Below are 17199 nucleotides of genomic sequence, written 5' to 3' on the forward strand. Positions count from 1 at the left end.
TGGAGCCACCTACATCAAAAATGTAGCATTTGCAGAAAAATCCAATTTGTTGTTAAAAAGTAGGAAGGGTGTGTGACTTCCTGCTCCTCTGCAAATATTCAGTGTAGCTTCTTTGGGGGAAGTTAAGTTTGAGCAGCATTTTGGGTTGCTATAGCCCCTGTTCCTATTGCAGGAATGAATGACTCTTCAAAAATTATTTACAATTTAAGATGAGTGGCAGAACGTCTTCTAGTCCCACAACATACAGGAACTATTTGGACAGCATGTGACTGGGAAAAGTCATAAACTAAAACTGGATGAAGCAATTTCTATAGTAAAATTGGTTGCTATAGCAACCCAAAACAACAACATTAAGGCAGTGATGTTGCCTACAGAGCTGGAAGCAGCAGGGTAAGGGGAAACAGAGTCAGAAGACAGAGGTGAGCAAAGGTGAATGGGATTGTCCCTCCCCAATGAGTCCTTGCAGGTCCCGATGTGATTTAATTTTTAGGCAAACCACAGTAAGAAAAGTTAGCCTAGGTTATACAGAACACCCGTTACGAAAAAGGCTTGGTTCTTCTTTCTCTCATCTGTGTCTTAGCCTGACAGTTCTTACTTCCTTCATCCAGTTTTAGTTTATGGCTATCTTTATGGGGTGGTAACCTTGGTGTGGGCAGAAATGTGCCCTTGGAGACAACAGTGTTGGTTGTACATTGCTGGTTGTTGGCCCAGTCATCACATCTGCACCCTTCCAATCAGGACCTGCATTTCTGACATCCCAAGAGGCCTTAGATAAACGGGGTGAGTCCAAGAGAAGAAAAGAAGTGACAGAGCATGAGATACCCAAAGAAGCCTATGCTGCCACCCTTGGACCACTGAAAGAATATGAAAAGCCTTGCCAAAGAGGTCCTTCTGATCATGACCAAACTGAACTGGAAGCAGAAAAGACCTTCTTCCCTTTCCTATACCCTCCTTCCTTGGTTCAGTCGTAATCTCAGAACTCTTCTGCAGTTGATGCTACTAATAGTCTGCATTCAATACAGCTGTCAAATTCAGTTCCAAAGAGGCCCAAGTTAGAAAGAGCTAGCTGCTCACCCCTGCAAAATTAAGGTCTGGGATTGCCAGACCAGACTCCACATTCCTGAATGGTCAGGGACCATCTACACAGAACACTAGCATAAGAAGCGGGTGGTGGTTCTCTGGCAAACCAGAAGATGTGTATGCCTGGAGAATTGCTAGGGCAGCCCCTGGACTTCTGAGTTTCCTCAAAGACTCTATCCTTCCCAATAAGACAAGAGCTCTGATGGCGTATACACAGTTTGCCAGACAATTTCCTTTTAAATATGCCAAATAATACAGTTTTATATAGTAAGATAAAATTATACATTTTAGGTTATTAAAGCAATAAAACAGAGTTTAGTTTGATAGGAAAGTAAATACTGCTACATTTTGACCCCCCCCCATATAAATCCTCCCTTGAGTCTTCTCATGACAGAAATGGACAATATTTGAACCTTTTCAAATGTAACTGAAATAAACAAGATAAGAATCTCTGGCCTATATTGCTCGCACTTGACCTAGGGCATGGAAGAAGTGAAAAGATAAAGAGAGGTATCATGGATACTGTAGGATGAAACCTATATGATGGACCTTAGGGAACTGGGAAACCCATGAACATCTCTGGCATCTACACTTTTCTAAACAGCAGCTCCTAAATCAGTTTGCGCAGAGAAACAAGTATTCAACAAATATCTATGCTTTTTAGGGAACTGTAAATGTCTTGTATAGAATAATACTAGTTCCACATTTCAGAACTGATCAAATAGATGCCAATTCTCTCCACAGGGTTCTGAAGTCAGTCAAAGCCTTCCAGGCCTGAAATATACTGTCTGCCATAAATTTATTTCATTTCATTCATATCCTCATTTCCCCCTCTGTGTAATGGTAACAAAACACTTCTGAGTGAAGCATACTTACCCTATAAATGACTTTCAGTTGTAATAAACGCAGTGGCGACATGTGGGATTTATTTGGTTTGATAACTATATATTACTTCCAAATTAGGCTTGACTAAAAATATATTGCTATTAGTTTGAGATTAATTTTTTTTATCTTCTCCTCAAATGAAATGGAAAAAGGATTTACACAGTGGGCACTGCTTTCCTCAGTATCTTAGTTTTCATTGCAATTATTCTCAGTGAAACAGAGGCCTGAAGATCTGCATATTGTGTGTGTGTGTGTGTGTGTGTTTGTGAAGTGCCATCAATTCACTTCTGACTTATGGCAACCCTATGAATTAATTAACTCCAAAATGTCCTATCATTAAGAGCCTCATTCTGAGGGCCATGGCTTCCTTTATAGTGTCAATCCATCTCATGCTGGGTCTTCCTCTTTTTCTGCTGATTTCAACTTTTCCTAGCATTACTGTCTTTTCCAGTGAGTCTTGTCTTATGTGACAAAAGTACAATAGCCTCAGTTTAGACATTTTAGCTTCTAGGGAGAGTTCAAGCTTGATTTGATCAAGAAACCAATTATTTGTTGTTTTGGCTGTCCAAGATATCCATAAAACTCTCCTCCAACAAAGGAATCAACTTTCTTCCTGTCACCTTTCTTCATTGCCCAACTTTAACACTCATCCACAGTAATGGGGAATACTATTATATGAATTATCTTGATCTTGGTTGACAGCAACACATCCTCACGCTTAAGAATCTTTTCTAGCTTCTTCATGGCTGCCCTTCTCAGTCTAAATTTCCTTCCGATTTCTTGGTTGCATTCTCCCTTTTGGTTGATGATGGAGCCAAGGAATAGAAAATCTTTAACAATTTCAATTTCTTCATTGTCAGTCTTAAAGTTGTGTAATTCCTCGGTAGTCATTACTTTTGTCTTCTTGATATTCCTATTGCATTGCTTATTGAATGTCCCATCTCTCAAATTCAAGTGAGAAAGGTGGACGATAAATAATGTAAATAAAAATAACTATAGCTTATTATCCAGAGTATAGGTTGCGCATCACAACAATATCCATTGTAGAACACCATTTTCTTATAAAACCAACCATAGTTTTTCATGAGCCATACAGTCAAAAGTTTTGCTGTCATCTATGAAACACAAGGTGATTTTCTTTTGAAAATCTTTTGCATATTCCAGTAACTAATGTAAATTTGCTAAATTGTGTCATATTACCTTTTCGTTTTCTGAATCTGGCTTGAATATTTGACATTTCTCATTCCATGTATACGAACAGTCTTTGTTGTAAGATTTTGAACATTGCTGTAATCACATGAGAAATTAATGTGATGGTCCGATAGTTGCTGCAGTCTTTGACATCTTCTTTTATTGGAATTGGAATGTAGACTGAGCATTTCTAGTCTTTGGGCCATTGTTTGGTTTCCACACTTGTTGGCTTATCCTTGTTAAGATTTTGATGGACTCTGTTTCTGTGGCTTGAAATAGCTCTGTAGATATCCTATCTATTTATTCCTAGTGATTTGTTTTGCCCAAATGCTTTGAGTGCAGCTAATTGCAGGTTTTTCCTCAAAAGATTCTTCTTTGAAAGAATCCGTCATCCTCTTACCTCTTCTGTATAGTTTTTCACTGTATTATTCCCATCTTTCCTTTATTTTGTCCTGTTCAGTTTATGTATTGTGCTTTCAGCATGCCCAGCTGTGCTTTAAATTTTTCTTTGATTTCTTGGATCTTGTGGAACAGATCTCTTGTTCTTCATTCTATTTCTTTGCACTGGTTATTATAATAGTTCTCTTTGTCTCTACGTGCCAGTTCCTGGAACACTGCATTTAGATTTCTGATTCTGTTTCTGTCACTTTTTGCTTCTGATCTATCTTTAGCAATGTGAACAGTTTCATGTATCATCCATCAAGCCTTTTCATTTTGGGGGCAACAGGAATAGTCTTCATGCATTTTTCTTTATGCATTTTCCTTGATGATATCTCTGGTTTCAACCCATAGTTCTTCCAGTTCACATTCACTTGAACTTAGTAATGCAAATCTGTTGTTTATATGGTCTTTAAACTCTTCAAGAATGTTCTTTAGAATGTATTTTGGCACTATGAATGGTTGGTGTTTTTCGTCAGCTTTATTCTCATTTTTGATATTAACAATTCATGGTTTGTACCATAATCAGCCCCTAGTCTTGTTGTAGCAGAGACAATATAGCTTATCCCTCTTCTGCTCCCAAATACATATCCTAATTGAATTCTATATTGGCCATCTGGTGATGTTCATGTATACAATAGTCTTTTTGGTTGCTTGAAACGTGTTCACAATGGACAAATTATGGTTTTCACAGAGTTCTTGGAGTTGCTCTGGTGCTTCATTTTGTGCTCCCAGCCCAAATATTCCAACAATATTTGATCCTGCTTTGTTTCCTACTTTTGCATTCTAGTTTCCTATTATTATTGGCACATCTTGTTTAAGTGTGTGATCAATCTTTTCCTGGACACTCGCATAATAGCTTTCCATTTTTCCTTTCCTGTAGTTGGGATGTAAACTTGAATGATGGTTATGTTGATATGCTTATGTTGAAGTCTGATTGATATTATTCTGTCAGAGTTTGCATTATAGCCCCTGACTGGTTTAGCTACAGATCACCTCACTATTACAGCAATGCCATTTCTTCTGTATTTGTCATTTCCAGAGTAAAACACTTCGGAATTTTCTGAATGAAAATGTTCTAATCCTGTCCACTTTAGTTCACTTACTCCCAGAATTGCAATGTTTAAATGTTCCATTTCTCATTTTACAATTTTGCATTTGCCTTGCTTCATACTTCCCATGTTCCATGTTCCTACTACATGTATTGAACAGCTCTGGACTTTCCTTTTGCATCTATTATGTCAACAAGTGAACGTCCTTTCAGCATTAATCCAGTTGCGTCATTAAAGAATAGCGCTTCTCATACTTATCCTCTGCTCTTCTCCAGTATCTGATTGAATGCTATCCAACCTGGGGGTCCTGAAGATTTGCATACTGTGCAGTGAAAAAGTAACTTTTATGATTTTATGCAGAGCAACATCAGTTTATTTCAAAACAGTGAGTTCCCAGCAATATGACAGCATGTTTGACAAATTAACTGTGTGATTCGCTAGTGAATCAGTTATTTGGAATGGGCCTGGTACTGAAGTCAGACACAATAAATATGATATTACTAGGGCATTCCCACATACTGTAATTTTTTTGGCTGCCAGATGAAATGCTGTACCATCACCTGAATTAAAAGGCTGATTTGCAGGAGTCTCTTTTTTGGAATGTTGGTGCTTTTATAACATGGGGAAGATAGGCACCTTGGCTCACTTAGGCTGCAATCCTACAGACCATTTCCTGGGAGTCCGCCCCACTGAATAACATGGGGCTTTCTTCTGAGTAGTCCTGTTTAGTATTGATCCCTTTGTCCCTGAATGCCCTTTATTTAGTTAAGATAGAGAGAGATGGATAACCCCGTTGTTAGAGAAGGATGAGTTTATGAATAATGATCAAAGTTTTTCCTTTCTTCTGTGGGATAAGGATCTGAATATTACTAAGTTCTTGGCCTCTTATCTTTTAATAATTCAGCATAAAATAAAAATTTAAAAACTTTTATAATTAGAATGGATTTAGAAGGGAAAAAAGGAGTTTCCTCCCTCTCTTTAGATTAATATAGTTAAGCTTAAGGTTATGTCCAATAAAGCCATACTATAGAAGAAGAAGAGGAAGAAGGAGGAGGAGGAAGAACCCAACCCCAACTACAAGGCAATGCTACATACAAACAGGCTGCATATCCACATTGGAACAGAAAGGTATACCTGAATCAATCTGCTTGTACAGTAAATTGGTGATCATCAATCTTTGCAGACCCAGGACCCCTGAACAGCATCCCAAAGGATTGGGGGATGGCAGTAGTGGTCCCATTCTTTAAGAAATGGAGGAGAGATAACCCCTCAAATTATAGGCCCATTAGCCTTCTGAACATCATTAGCAAAATATACGCAAGACACCTGTTAGAAAAATTTGCCAGCTGGCTTGACCAAGATGACATTATAGAACAGGAACAGGCTGGTTTTAGGGAAGGCAGATCCACAATAGATCACTGTCTCACCCTTCAACATCTTATAGAAAAGTACTCTTAGACGGGGAAATCCTCACTTTATGGATCTCAAGGTGGCTTTCAATTCTATTTCCAGACCCCTTCTATGGGCTAAATTGGAATCTTCCTCCATCGACAGGAGGCTTCTCTTCCTCATACGTGCCTTACATAATCAGACCACTCTAAGAGTAAAATGCAGTAGAGAAGGACACCTCACAGACCCAGTCAACACCTATAAGAGAGTCAGGCAGGGTTGCCTTTTAGCCCCTGCATTATTTATCTATTACATTAACAGCATCCCCAATTGCCTAAACGGAGCTGATCTGCATCCCCCAAAACTGGCACATCGGCATATTTCAGTCCTATTGTATGCAGATGACACCGTTATATTATCCAGAACCCCTATAGGACTTAAAAGAGCTCTTGGTAGATTTGCCTTATATTGCGATAATGAAAAATTAACCATCAATTTTCAGAAAACAAAGATAATGGCTTTTGGCAAACGCCCAAAACAGAGTCTGGAACCTAAAAGAGCATAGACTGGAGCAGGTGAACAGCTTTAAGTATTTGGGTGTAGTCCTACAGGCCTCAGGGTCTAAGCTGGCCCATAGTAAATACGTGGCCAGCCTGGGGGTTAGATCAGCCTATAGTATAACCAAATTCCTCCGCACAAAGGGGGCGGACTTCATCCCAGAAGCTCTGGCCAAAACATTGGCACAAATGCTTTACGGAACACATCTTGGACCTCCCTCTTCCTGCTTTGCACCACTGGAATGAGTCCTGCCTAAGTTTCTTAGACTGGCCCTCCAGGTCCCCAGATGTGTATCAAACCCCTTGGCACGTCTAGAAACAAGTATGTTAAGAGTAGAAGCAAGAGTGAGCATATCATCTTTCCTTCTATGGCTAAACACAAAACTCAATACACATAGTCTTCTTCCCCTGACTTTAATTGACAACTTTGAATCCAAATGGCAGAAGGCCGTGAAAAGTAAGTTGGAGAGTTTGGGTCTTCCCCCCCCCCCGGGCTTTGCTGAAGGTGGGTAGAGATCAAGCAAAGAAAATTATAATCCAGAGAGTTAATGATATTGAACAGCAGTCTGACTTGATGAGGGTACCCGCATTTATGTCTGCCCCTACGACCAGATACATCCCAGCCCCAGCTGCCTACCTTTCCTTGAAATCCACACCCACAGAAGATCTTTCACTTTAACTAAGTGTTCAGCTCTACCCTACGCGGTTTTACAGGGGAGTTATAACAAGATCCCAAGAGCAGAGAGACTCTGTCCATGCAATTCTGGGGAAATAGAAACACTGGAACACATGTTTTTCAGATGCTCATTCTACAAGGCTGCCCACTCTAAGTTGACCTGGTGCTTGTTTGAGAAAATCTCGGGCTATTCTGAAAAACTTCAGATTAGGAGGCTCCTCTCGGATGAAATTCCCCAACAAATTAGTGAGGTCGCCAAATTCTGCGCAGCAATTTATAAACTTCATCAAAGTTTAGTAAAATAAAGTTCAAAGAAACAATGAAAAACGAAGTTAATTTTTTTTCTGAATTGGTGGCAAAATGTTTATTTCTTGTCTAATCTGTAAAACATTTTAACTATATATAATACTTTAAATTAACATGACACAACTTTTAAACAATATCAATGTACCCGCGGTAACATTGTTGTTATGTTCTAAATTTTTATTGGCATAATGCCGCAATAAATGTTTCTGTTCTGTTGCCCTGAACAGCAAGCAAAGGAAGATGTGATATTGGAGTCATATGACATGACAGAATGCAGATTTATGACAAACTCAAGGCCAGGACCATGAGCAGTAGCCCAAGAGAGTTGGGGACAGGAAGCAGAAGCTGAGCACTAGGAGGTATACTATAGTGAGCAACTAGCCAGGTGCTGTGGAGGAATCCTCTTCACCTTCCTGCTGCTCCTCTGACTGTATGTGCACAAAGAGGCAAGAGACCTGGCATGATTCCACTGTATGAATGCATACTAGACTTTCCAAAAAGCTGCACACAAAATAGCAGCTCTTACCAGGTAGGGCTTCATGACCAACTGGTGGGTCCCAACCCATGGGCTGAAGACCTGTAAAAAGCTCAGGCAAGTCATCCTGTTAGACTTATTCAAGTGTGGCTTATTAGAGTTTCTGCATTCTGCATCAGATGAATCTTCCAATATGATCATCAAATGCAGACAGCACCAGCCAATGAAATAAATGAAGTAGGTTTGCCACAGCTGGTATTCAAGAACTATACAAATGATTCCATGTGACTAAACACACTTTGAGCTTGTGTTTCTTGGACAAGGAATGCTCCACTCCACAAGGAAAACTGGTTCTGAAACTCAGCGATGTTCAAAAGAAATTTGCAATATGCCCCGCACAATACTTTTCTAGGGCTCTGAGAAGATTGAAGATTAATTTGAGGGCCCTACTCCTTCTTTGTACCGATGTCAAAGCCTTTAACCCCCTCAGTTTAAAATTATGTTAGGAAGCACATTGAGTTCCTACGTCTTGAAAAGTTAAAAGCAATCTTCTATTATTATATATAAATAAAAATGTAAATGTTTGTTTGTTCAAAATCTTAAATCTCCTAAAGTTCTTCACCGATTGCTTTGAAATTTTGACACAACGTTGCATTCGAATACGCGCGTGTTTTTATATACCTACTATTATATAGATGTCACACCTGTGATAGGTAAAAACATGGGTTTTTTTGAAAAACAGCACCATCTGTTGGACGTCAAAGCAACACACGCTATACTAAATATTTTACAATTCCATTTCAATGTTTCCGATTTACGATCTTTTGTCGTATGTGCAATCAAATATTCCTAAGCTAACGCTTGAGCAAAAAGGCATTTACGATCAAATAATGCAAACTGTCAATAACGGGGCTGGAGAAATCTTCTTCTTAGATGCGCCAGGAGGAACTGGTAAAACGTTCCTAATTAGATTGATTCTGGCAGCAATTCGATCCCAAAATGACATAGCCTTAGCTCTTGCGTCGTCCGGAATAGCTGCGACATTGCTACCAGGTGGAAGAACTGCTCATTCTGCTTTGGAATTGCCACTGAACATGCAATTCATTGAAACTCCCACGTGCAACATTTCCAAAGCATCCGGCATGGGAAAAGTATTGCAGAAATGCAAACTTATTGTTTGGGATGAATGCACAATGGCGCACAAGAAATCGCTCGAGGCTCTTGATCGATCATTGCAAGATTTGCGTGGAAACATCAGACCATTTGGGAACGCATTAATATTGCTTGCAGGAGATTTCAGGCAAACATTACCTGTAATTCCTCGATCGACACCAGCGGACGAAATAAATGCTTGCCTGAAATACTCTACTTTGTGGCGACACATCAAGACGTTAAAATTAACTACAAATATGCGTGTCCAGCAGCAAAACGATCGATCAGCTGAGATATTCTCACATCAATTGCTGGAAATTGGGAACGGAAAGGTGCTGGTTGATCTGACCTCAGGACGAATTTCATTGCCTCATAACTTCTGCAATTTAGTGACTCAAAAGAAGAATTGGTTGAAAAAGTATTTCCCAATATTCAAACCAATTATAAGAATCACGATTGGCTGAGTGAATGAGCTATTCTTGCGGCCAGGAACACAGACGTCTACGAACTTAACAATATTATTCAGTCTCACATTCAAAGCGAGGCAGTCACATACAAGTCCGTCGACGCTGTTGTGGAAGCAGATGAAGCGGTTAATTATCCAACAGAATTTTTGAATTCACTTGATCTGCCAGGGATGCCCCCGCACATACTGCAATTGAAAATCGGCGTGCCAATTATCATGTTGCCAAATATCAACCAGCCAAAGCTTTGCAACGGCACGCAGCTTGCAGTAAAAAAATTCATGAGCAATGTCGTAGAAGCAACAATCTTGACAGGACCTTTCAAAGGTGAAGATGTCCTCATTCCTCGCATTCCTATGATTCCTACGGATATGCCATTTCAATTTAAGAGATTGCAATTCCCAATTCGATTGGCGTTTGCAATCACCATCAACAAAGCTCAGGACCCATCTTTATAATTGTGCGGTTTAGATCTAGACACGGATTGCTTCTCACATGGACAATTATATGTTGCGTGTTCTAGAGTCGGCAAACCAGACAATCTCTATATCTGCACAGACAATGGAACAACAAAAAATATTGTATACCCACAAGCATTGTGAAATCAAACATATTAGAAATGTGCGCTTTCTCTTTTCTTTCTTTTCCATTTAACCAGACTGAGCCACAGCAACGCGTGGCCGGGTACAGCTAGTAAATAAATAAATATCAGTAAAGTACAGCACTCTTTTGTAAATAGGATTCTTCTCTTTTAGTGAGATTTGGACCAAAACTGAGTAGGGTTCAGAAACAAAAGGAACCAGATGAAAAATAAATCTTCATTATAGCTCTGGTTATCTATTTATGTAAAATATTGTTGTGTTTTTAATAGCTGTTTTCTGAGTTATTTCATTGTTGATGCTTAGAAGTGTACCCCATGAAGGAGACTGTAATCGGTTGTTGAGCAGTCTAGGCTCTTTTATACTGAAAGAGAAAGCAGAATTAGAAGTAGGGTTGCCTAGTCTAGGGAGGGACATCAGCAGAGTAAAAAGTCATAGAATCCACCATCCAAAGCAGCCATTTTCTCCAGGGGAATTAAGGTTGCCAGCTCTCAAGTGGAATTCTCCCAGAATTATAAATGATCTCTAGCCTAAAGAAATCAGTTCTGCGGGAGGAAATGGCAGCTTCAGAGGTCAAACTCTCTGGTATACTGTAGATTCTAGGTGAAATCCCTCCCCAAATTTCCCCTTCACAGGTACTGTCCCCATAATCTCCAGGAATTTCCCAGGATGGAGATGGCAATGCTAAGGGAAACTGATCTCTGTAGTTTGGAAATCAGTTATAATTCTGGGAGATTTCCAGGACACACCTAGAGGTTGGCAACCCCTTAAAATGGAAGAGAAAGTAGAGCAGAGGCTGTAAGAGGAACAGAAGAATAAAACCTGATGTTAAGAATATGGACTTGTGTTGTCTCCTTGACTACATTATGCTACAAAACACATTTCTATCTCTTTGGACTCCTTGGTTTTTTGTTTTTTTTTAAATCATTGGTTCCTTTAAGCAAAGGACAGGTGGATGTCACTTAACACAGACTTTTTTTTGAGAATGGAGGGAGCTGAACCTTAAAAGACTTTGGCTATCCCCACCATATCTATGTGCTTCCCACAAAAGACTCCAAAATCCTTTCCTTCCCACCTATGGAGTCTGGCATGCTTGCTCCCCCCTACGCTTCACCCTGTATAGTTTGTGTAGGAAACAATATTTTCATCAACAGATCATTATTTTACTGCAGATAGTTTTTAGGGGGAGAACTAAGAAAAGTGCTCTGTTTGTTTCAAAATAGACCAGAGTCATTTCAGTTGTGTATTATTGCTTTCCGGCAAGAACTAACAGTCATAACTTATTCATCACCATTGTACAAGAGCAATAGTTATTTTTCTGAAGGCACTCCAGTTGGGTCATTCCAAGTTTAAAAATTATGTAGTAGAATTCACATGCATTTGAATGACAACAGAACATGCATGCATTTGGAAGCTTATTTTCCTTCATTTGAATTGTAATGCTGTCTGCCAAAACTAACGCATTCTTTCTGTCTCTAAATGCTTTTCTTCTGACAGCATCATCAAAAAAGGAAGCCTGCGCTTCAAAGAGGCATCTGGTCTTAATCTAAAAGTGACACATCTTGTTTGCATTCACCATGACACAGAGGCATTTTGCAAATTTAGGGTCTAATTAATATGCCAGTTTGTACTTTAACTGTATCACATTTTCTCATTCTGAAAAAGATAAAAATAAAATAGCTATAAAAAGATCTTATGGGTCATTAATATGTCTAGAGTTGCCTGCCAATTAACCAGGTTGCATGCGGAAGATTCCCCTCCAGTGGTGATTCAGAACTGCAGCATCACTCAGGACACTCTTGCACTCGGACCCTGGAAGTTAATTCACAGTGGGTAGCCGTGTTAGTCTGTCTGCAGTAGTAGAAAAGAGCAAGAGTCCAGTAGCACCTTAAAGACTAACAAAAATATTTTCTGGCAGGGTATGAGCTTTCGTGAGCCACAGCTCACTTCTTCAGGACCCTGGAAGTGACATTGCAGTGGCTGCGTGCCTGCATGCGGGATCGCTGCCTCCACCCTCAAAAAACTCCTGCCAATTTGAGGTGGGACCTGGCAACTATATTCATGTCTCCAGTTTTGTGATGCTGAATTGTAATTCAATCAAAAACTTCCCTTCCTGATGTCCTTCCCTGGTGCTTTAATCAGTTTTCACCTGATAAATTGCCCAATTCTCAAGTATTCCTTTATCTTCTGTTGCAAGCTTTTGTTTCCTGAAAAGAACCCATGTTATTATATGGGCCTAAACAGTATAATTGGCTGGCTTTAGAGCCAGTACTTTGAGTCTGATCCTGCAGGGTCCCCAAACATATGGCCAGATTCAGAACCTATTACACATACATTTTGTTTATGTGTATATTTATTCACAAGTTGTGTTTAATCTGTACATTGAGTAGGGATGGGGTTAGAGAGCCGCTTAGATAAAACTTAGAGAGTTTTATCATATTTTGGCTTGTGAGCTGCCCTGAGCCGGCCGTCAGGCTGGGGAGGGCGGGGTAAAAGTGTAATAAAACAAACAAACAAACAAACAAAACAGGCATTATCTTGTCCCTCTCTGCATAAGGACTGTCTTCGGGTCTTAGAAATCAATGTCATCAGATGAGTGGCAAAGCAATGTCCCCCATTTACCAGAATGTGCAAGACTGCCATTTTTGCTCACTGTGATCTTTGCTTCTATGATATGGTGAGTGGAATTTATTCCAGTTGAGCTGCCCATGAGAGCATTTTTCCCTAACATGGCAGAAGGACCATGAAATTGAGTAAGGAAAGTTGTATTAGTCAAAATATAAATTCAGAGAAAAAATATATTGTTCGATGCCAACGGAACAGGTGCTGCGAGTGCTCAATTCTGCCTATAAAAATGACAGCTGAAGTAGACCACAAATTGCGGCAGACGATAAATCACGCAAAAGGAAGGCACAACAACAGTTAGCACATATGAAAAATATAGAAGATATTTAATAAATGCAGCACATATATTTCTCCACCTGTGAGAATTTCACTGGTCTCATGGTATAATTTTAGTGTTTCAAAGTGTGAGGAAACCAAATTACACATCAAAGAAGAAAAAAAGAGACCAGACTACATCCACAAATCTGGTTCAGCTGCTGCAGCAGGGGGAAATAAAGGTGTTAAAAAAAAAGAAAAATAAGAAAAGCAGGGGAAAGCCCCATTGGAAACAGCGATGCTGTGCCAACAAAAAGCTGGCGCAGCACCGATGTTGCTAAACGGGGCATTCCCGCGCTGAAAGGTGTTAGGGAGCTGTCCCCTGGAATGCCCTGGGAACGCCTACCGAGACACCGGTGGGAAGCCGAGCTGGCATTCAAGGGCTGCTCTGCTGCGGCAGCCATGGGGGGCCGGCCGGCACAAGTGGCACATGGATGCCGGCGTAGGGGTCATGGCGCCTCCTAAACCCATTCAGCCCCCAAGCTCAGGAACGGACTGTTAGTCTAAGCTAGCTCACAGGATTATTGTAAGTTCAGGAAAACAATGTAATCTACTTTGAGTCCCCATTGAGCAGAACAACAGGATATAAATGAAGTAAATAAATAAATACAAATAAATTAAATAGAGGGGAGATGATCAAACCAGCATTTGCCATGGCACACTAAGATTTGGGTAATTGTCTGTGAGCTTAATCCTGGTTTTACAAACCAACTGTCATGTCTAAAAAGCAAATCCAGATTTTCAAGGAAAGAGTCATCTCATTCTCACAGATGTATTTGTACTATCTCCTATACAGGCCTAAGCATATACCTCCTATTTCACACCTTCACCAATTCCTATCCCTGGGCTTTTCTAAAAAGCTGGTGGCCAAATAATTTAAGGTGGAAAATGTGACGTGTGTAAGTATTTGAAATGGGGTAAAAGGAGTGATCACAAACCAACAGGCATTAGAAAAAAGGTCACACATTCTGCCTAAAAATGTACAACCAAGGTAGAAATTCACCTCAGAGAAGAGGCTGCAAGGTCTTAATTAAGTGGCTTACTCCTAAAGCATCATGTTTACTTAGGGTTGCCAACATCCAGGTACTAACTGGAGATCTCCTGCTATTACAAGTGATCTCCAGCCAATAGAGAACAGTTCACCCGGAGAAAATGGCTGTTTTGACAATTGGACTCTATGGCATTGAAGTCCCTCCCCTCACCAAACCCCACCCTCCTTAGGCTCCACCCCAAAAACCTCCCGCCAGTGGCAAAGAGGGACCTGGCAACCCTATGTTTACTCATGGTGGGAGAATTCTTTGCAACATGTTGTCCAGTGGGCTATGAAAAACCATCCCTGAATCAGTATGACCTGAGTATCTTCGATGGTGGAAGAGTTGAAGAGAAGAATTAAATCCAGCAGAGAACAGTGTATCCTGCTCATATTTAGTTAAAAAAACCCTCTTTTTAATCCTTATTCTACTCCCTTAGTGGGATGTTTTTAGATAACGTTTATCTTTACAGCTTTTTTTAGGGCGGTGGTGAAAGAGTGCTAACGGACATAATACTGTGCAGGAACATATGGCCACCCAGGCTGCTTTTGTCACTGAGCATTTCAGTCTAACATCTGATGCATACAAATGGGCTTATGTAAGGTATTTTTGGTTTTAGAGGTGAAAAACAATGTAAGAAGAACACTGACAGCATGCAATATGTCTTTGGGTGGCTTGCTGGAGTGAAGCATGCTTGAATTCAAAGCATTTTTTATTTTTATGGTGAGAAAGTTGTATATTTCCTTGTTTTCTGCTGCAGAATTGTTGTGAGCCACATCAGTTACCCTCCTGCAATCAGATGGTTTACAGCTAATATAGTACAGGGTGGTATATTAAAAAAATATGGTTCCTCCCCAGCAGGTGTAATGTCTAAGAAATTGTTAGAGATTAGGATAAAGGAATAATGTGATGGAATATTTATTGGAATGGCGATGGAATTAGATGGTTAATAACTGATGAAGGAAAGCTAGTAAGCAAGGATGCATCTGTAATGAGGCAGTTGTCTCAGGCAGGAGAGTTTGGCATTGTCAATCTCCCTTCCCAGCCACCTCCTGCCTGCCTGTCCATCCACCCAATTGCTGTCCCCAACTGGGTGCCATAGGAGAGACTCCTCCTTACTCCCCACCTCCCCTCCGGCCTCTTTAAAACAGCCGCCGATGGTGCATGCTGGATCTTAAACTATTATGAGATTTCTTCTTCTAATGGGAACTGGGCCACGATTTCTGGTTGCCTGTTGTCAGGGATACTAAAATGGCAGCTGAACTCTTGCAAGAGGAAGGAACCTCATGAAGGTTCAGAATCTTCTGTAAAATGTGTATTGCTTTTCATGCTATTTTAAAAGAAGGTTGAGTCAGTGAACAGGCAAGGAACTCAATATACTCCAGAGTTGGGGGTGGCAGCAGGAATGAGCCTTGGGGTGTTGTGTGAGATGTTGCCATCTCAGGTAGGAAAACATGTTGAGCTGTCACTAGCTTGTAGGGGTCTTGTTTGGGAGAAAGGATTGGTGGATGATAGGGATTTAAGGCAGATTTAAAAACTGGACAGACAGATAGACAGAGTGGGTAGGAAGTTTGATACTAGAATAGCACACAGCATAGGAAAAAATAGGGTCTAAGAATAGAGAAGGTGATTGCAGGAAAGCAACTAAGAATGGCTGCTTTGTAGGGTGGACTCTATGGCATTATACCCTGCTAAGGTCACTTCCCTCCCCAAACCTTGGCCTCTCAAGGCTCCACCCCCAAATCTCTAGGAATTTCCCAAGTTGGAGCTGGCAACCCTAAGGTTTTTTTCGGTTTTTAAAAACCAAAATGATAAAAGGAGTAACTGTATCATTAAGAAACAAAAGCCCTCGGTGGCTGTTGCTAGGAAACCACAGCTTTCCAGGCTGGATTTCTGTGAGCAAAAAAGCAGGGGGAGAGTGCAGGATCTTTTCCAGGGCTGTTTTGGCCTTTGAGGGAGGACTCATTGGAGCCAGGCCTGGCAGCAACCACCAGACTACCTGCTACTACCTGACTCGCATGACTCACCCAGGCCTGGCTGCTTGGTACTGTACAACAGCAGTCGCTCTATTAAAGCCAGTGTTGTGTAGCAGTTAGAGCTTCAGAGTAGGGTCTGGGAGACCTGGGTTTAAATCACCTGTCTGCCATGGAAGCTCACTAGGTGATGCTGTGCCCATCACACTCTTTCAGCCTAACCTTCCTCACAGGATTTTTGTGATGATAAAAAATGGATTAGAGGAGAATGATATAAGCTGCTTTGGTCCCACTGTGGAGAAAGGTGGGGTATAAATGAAGTAAATAAATATAGCTGAAGATGGGAGGCAGGTAAAAGACAGGTTGGGGAATGGCTGAGGAGAGAATAGCACAGGGAAAGGAATATGGAGGTTGCCAGAAGGAGGGGGAAAGGAAATAATGTGGGAAGGGGGATATAGGGGAAAGTGATGCACCCCCACAAGTCCTTGAAGATTCCCTAACTCAATGACTGGCACCATACAACTGTGCCATAGTTTTCCTAAGTAAAGGCTGCCGGGGTGGGGGGAGGAAAAGCTGAAGACAGAGGGGCAGATAAAAGTAGGTTTGCCATTTGGTGAAAAAGAGAGAAGAAAGCAGAAAAGAGGAGCAACTATGGGGGAGCTTTCAGGGAAGGGAAAAAAGAAATAGTGGGGGAGGGAGAAATGAGATGCCCTCTGTAAGTCCTTGTGAGGTCCCAGTTGTATGCTTCTAAGTCTTAGAAGGGTGTAATTCTCTTTAGGATTACACGATCAGTCTTTAAGGGGTGGCAAGCAGACACTGTTTTTGGCTGTTTCGCAGCATTTCTGTAAGCAGCTGAGGCATTCTTTAACACACAGTCACAGATGGAGTGAACCTCGTTTGTGAAGGCTGCAAGGTACGCTGCAGTGCTTTAAAAAGCTAACCCGGAACACAGCCTTAGCAAGCCTCATAATCCAGCAGTGTTAATTGTGGA

The sequence above is a fragment of the Euleptes europaea genome, unplaced genomic scaffold, assembly GCF_029931775.1.
Source record: "Euleptes europaea isolate rEulEur1 unplaced genomic scaffold, rEulEur1.hap1 H_6, whole genome shotgun sequence".
Lineage (NCBI taxonomy): Eukaryota > Metazoa > Chordata > Lepidosauria > Squamata > Sphaerodactylidae > Euleptes > Euleptes europaea.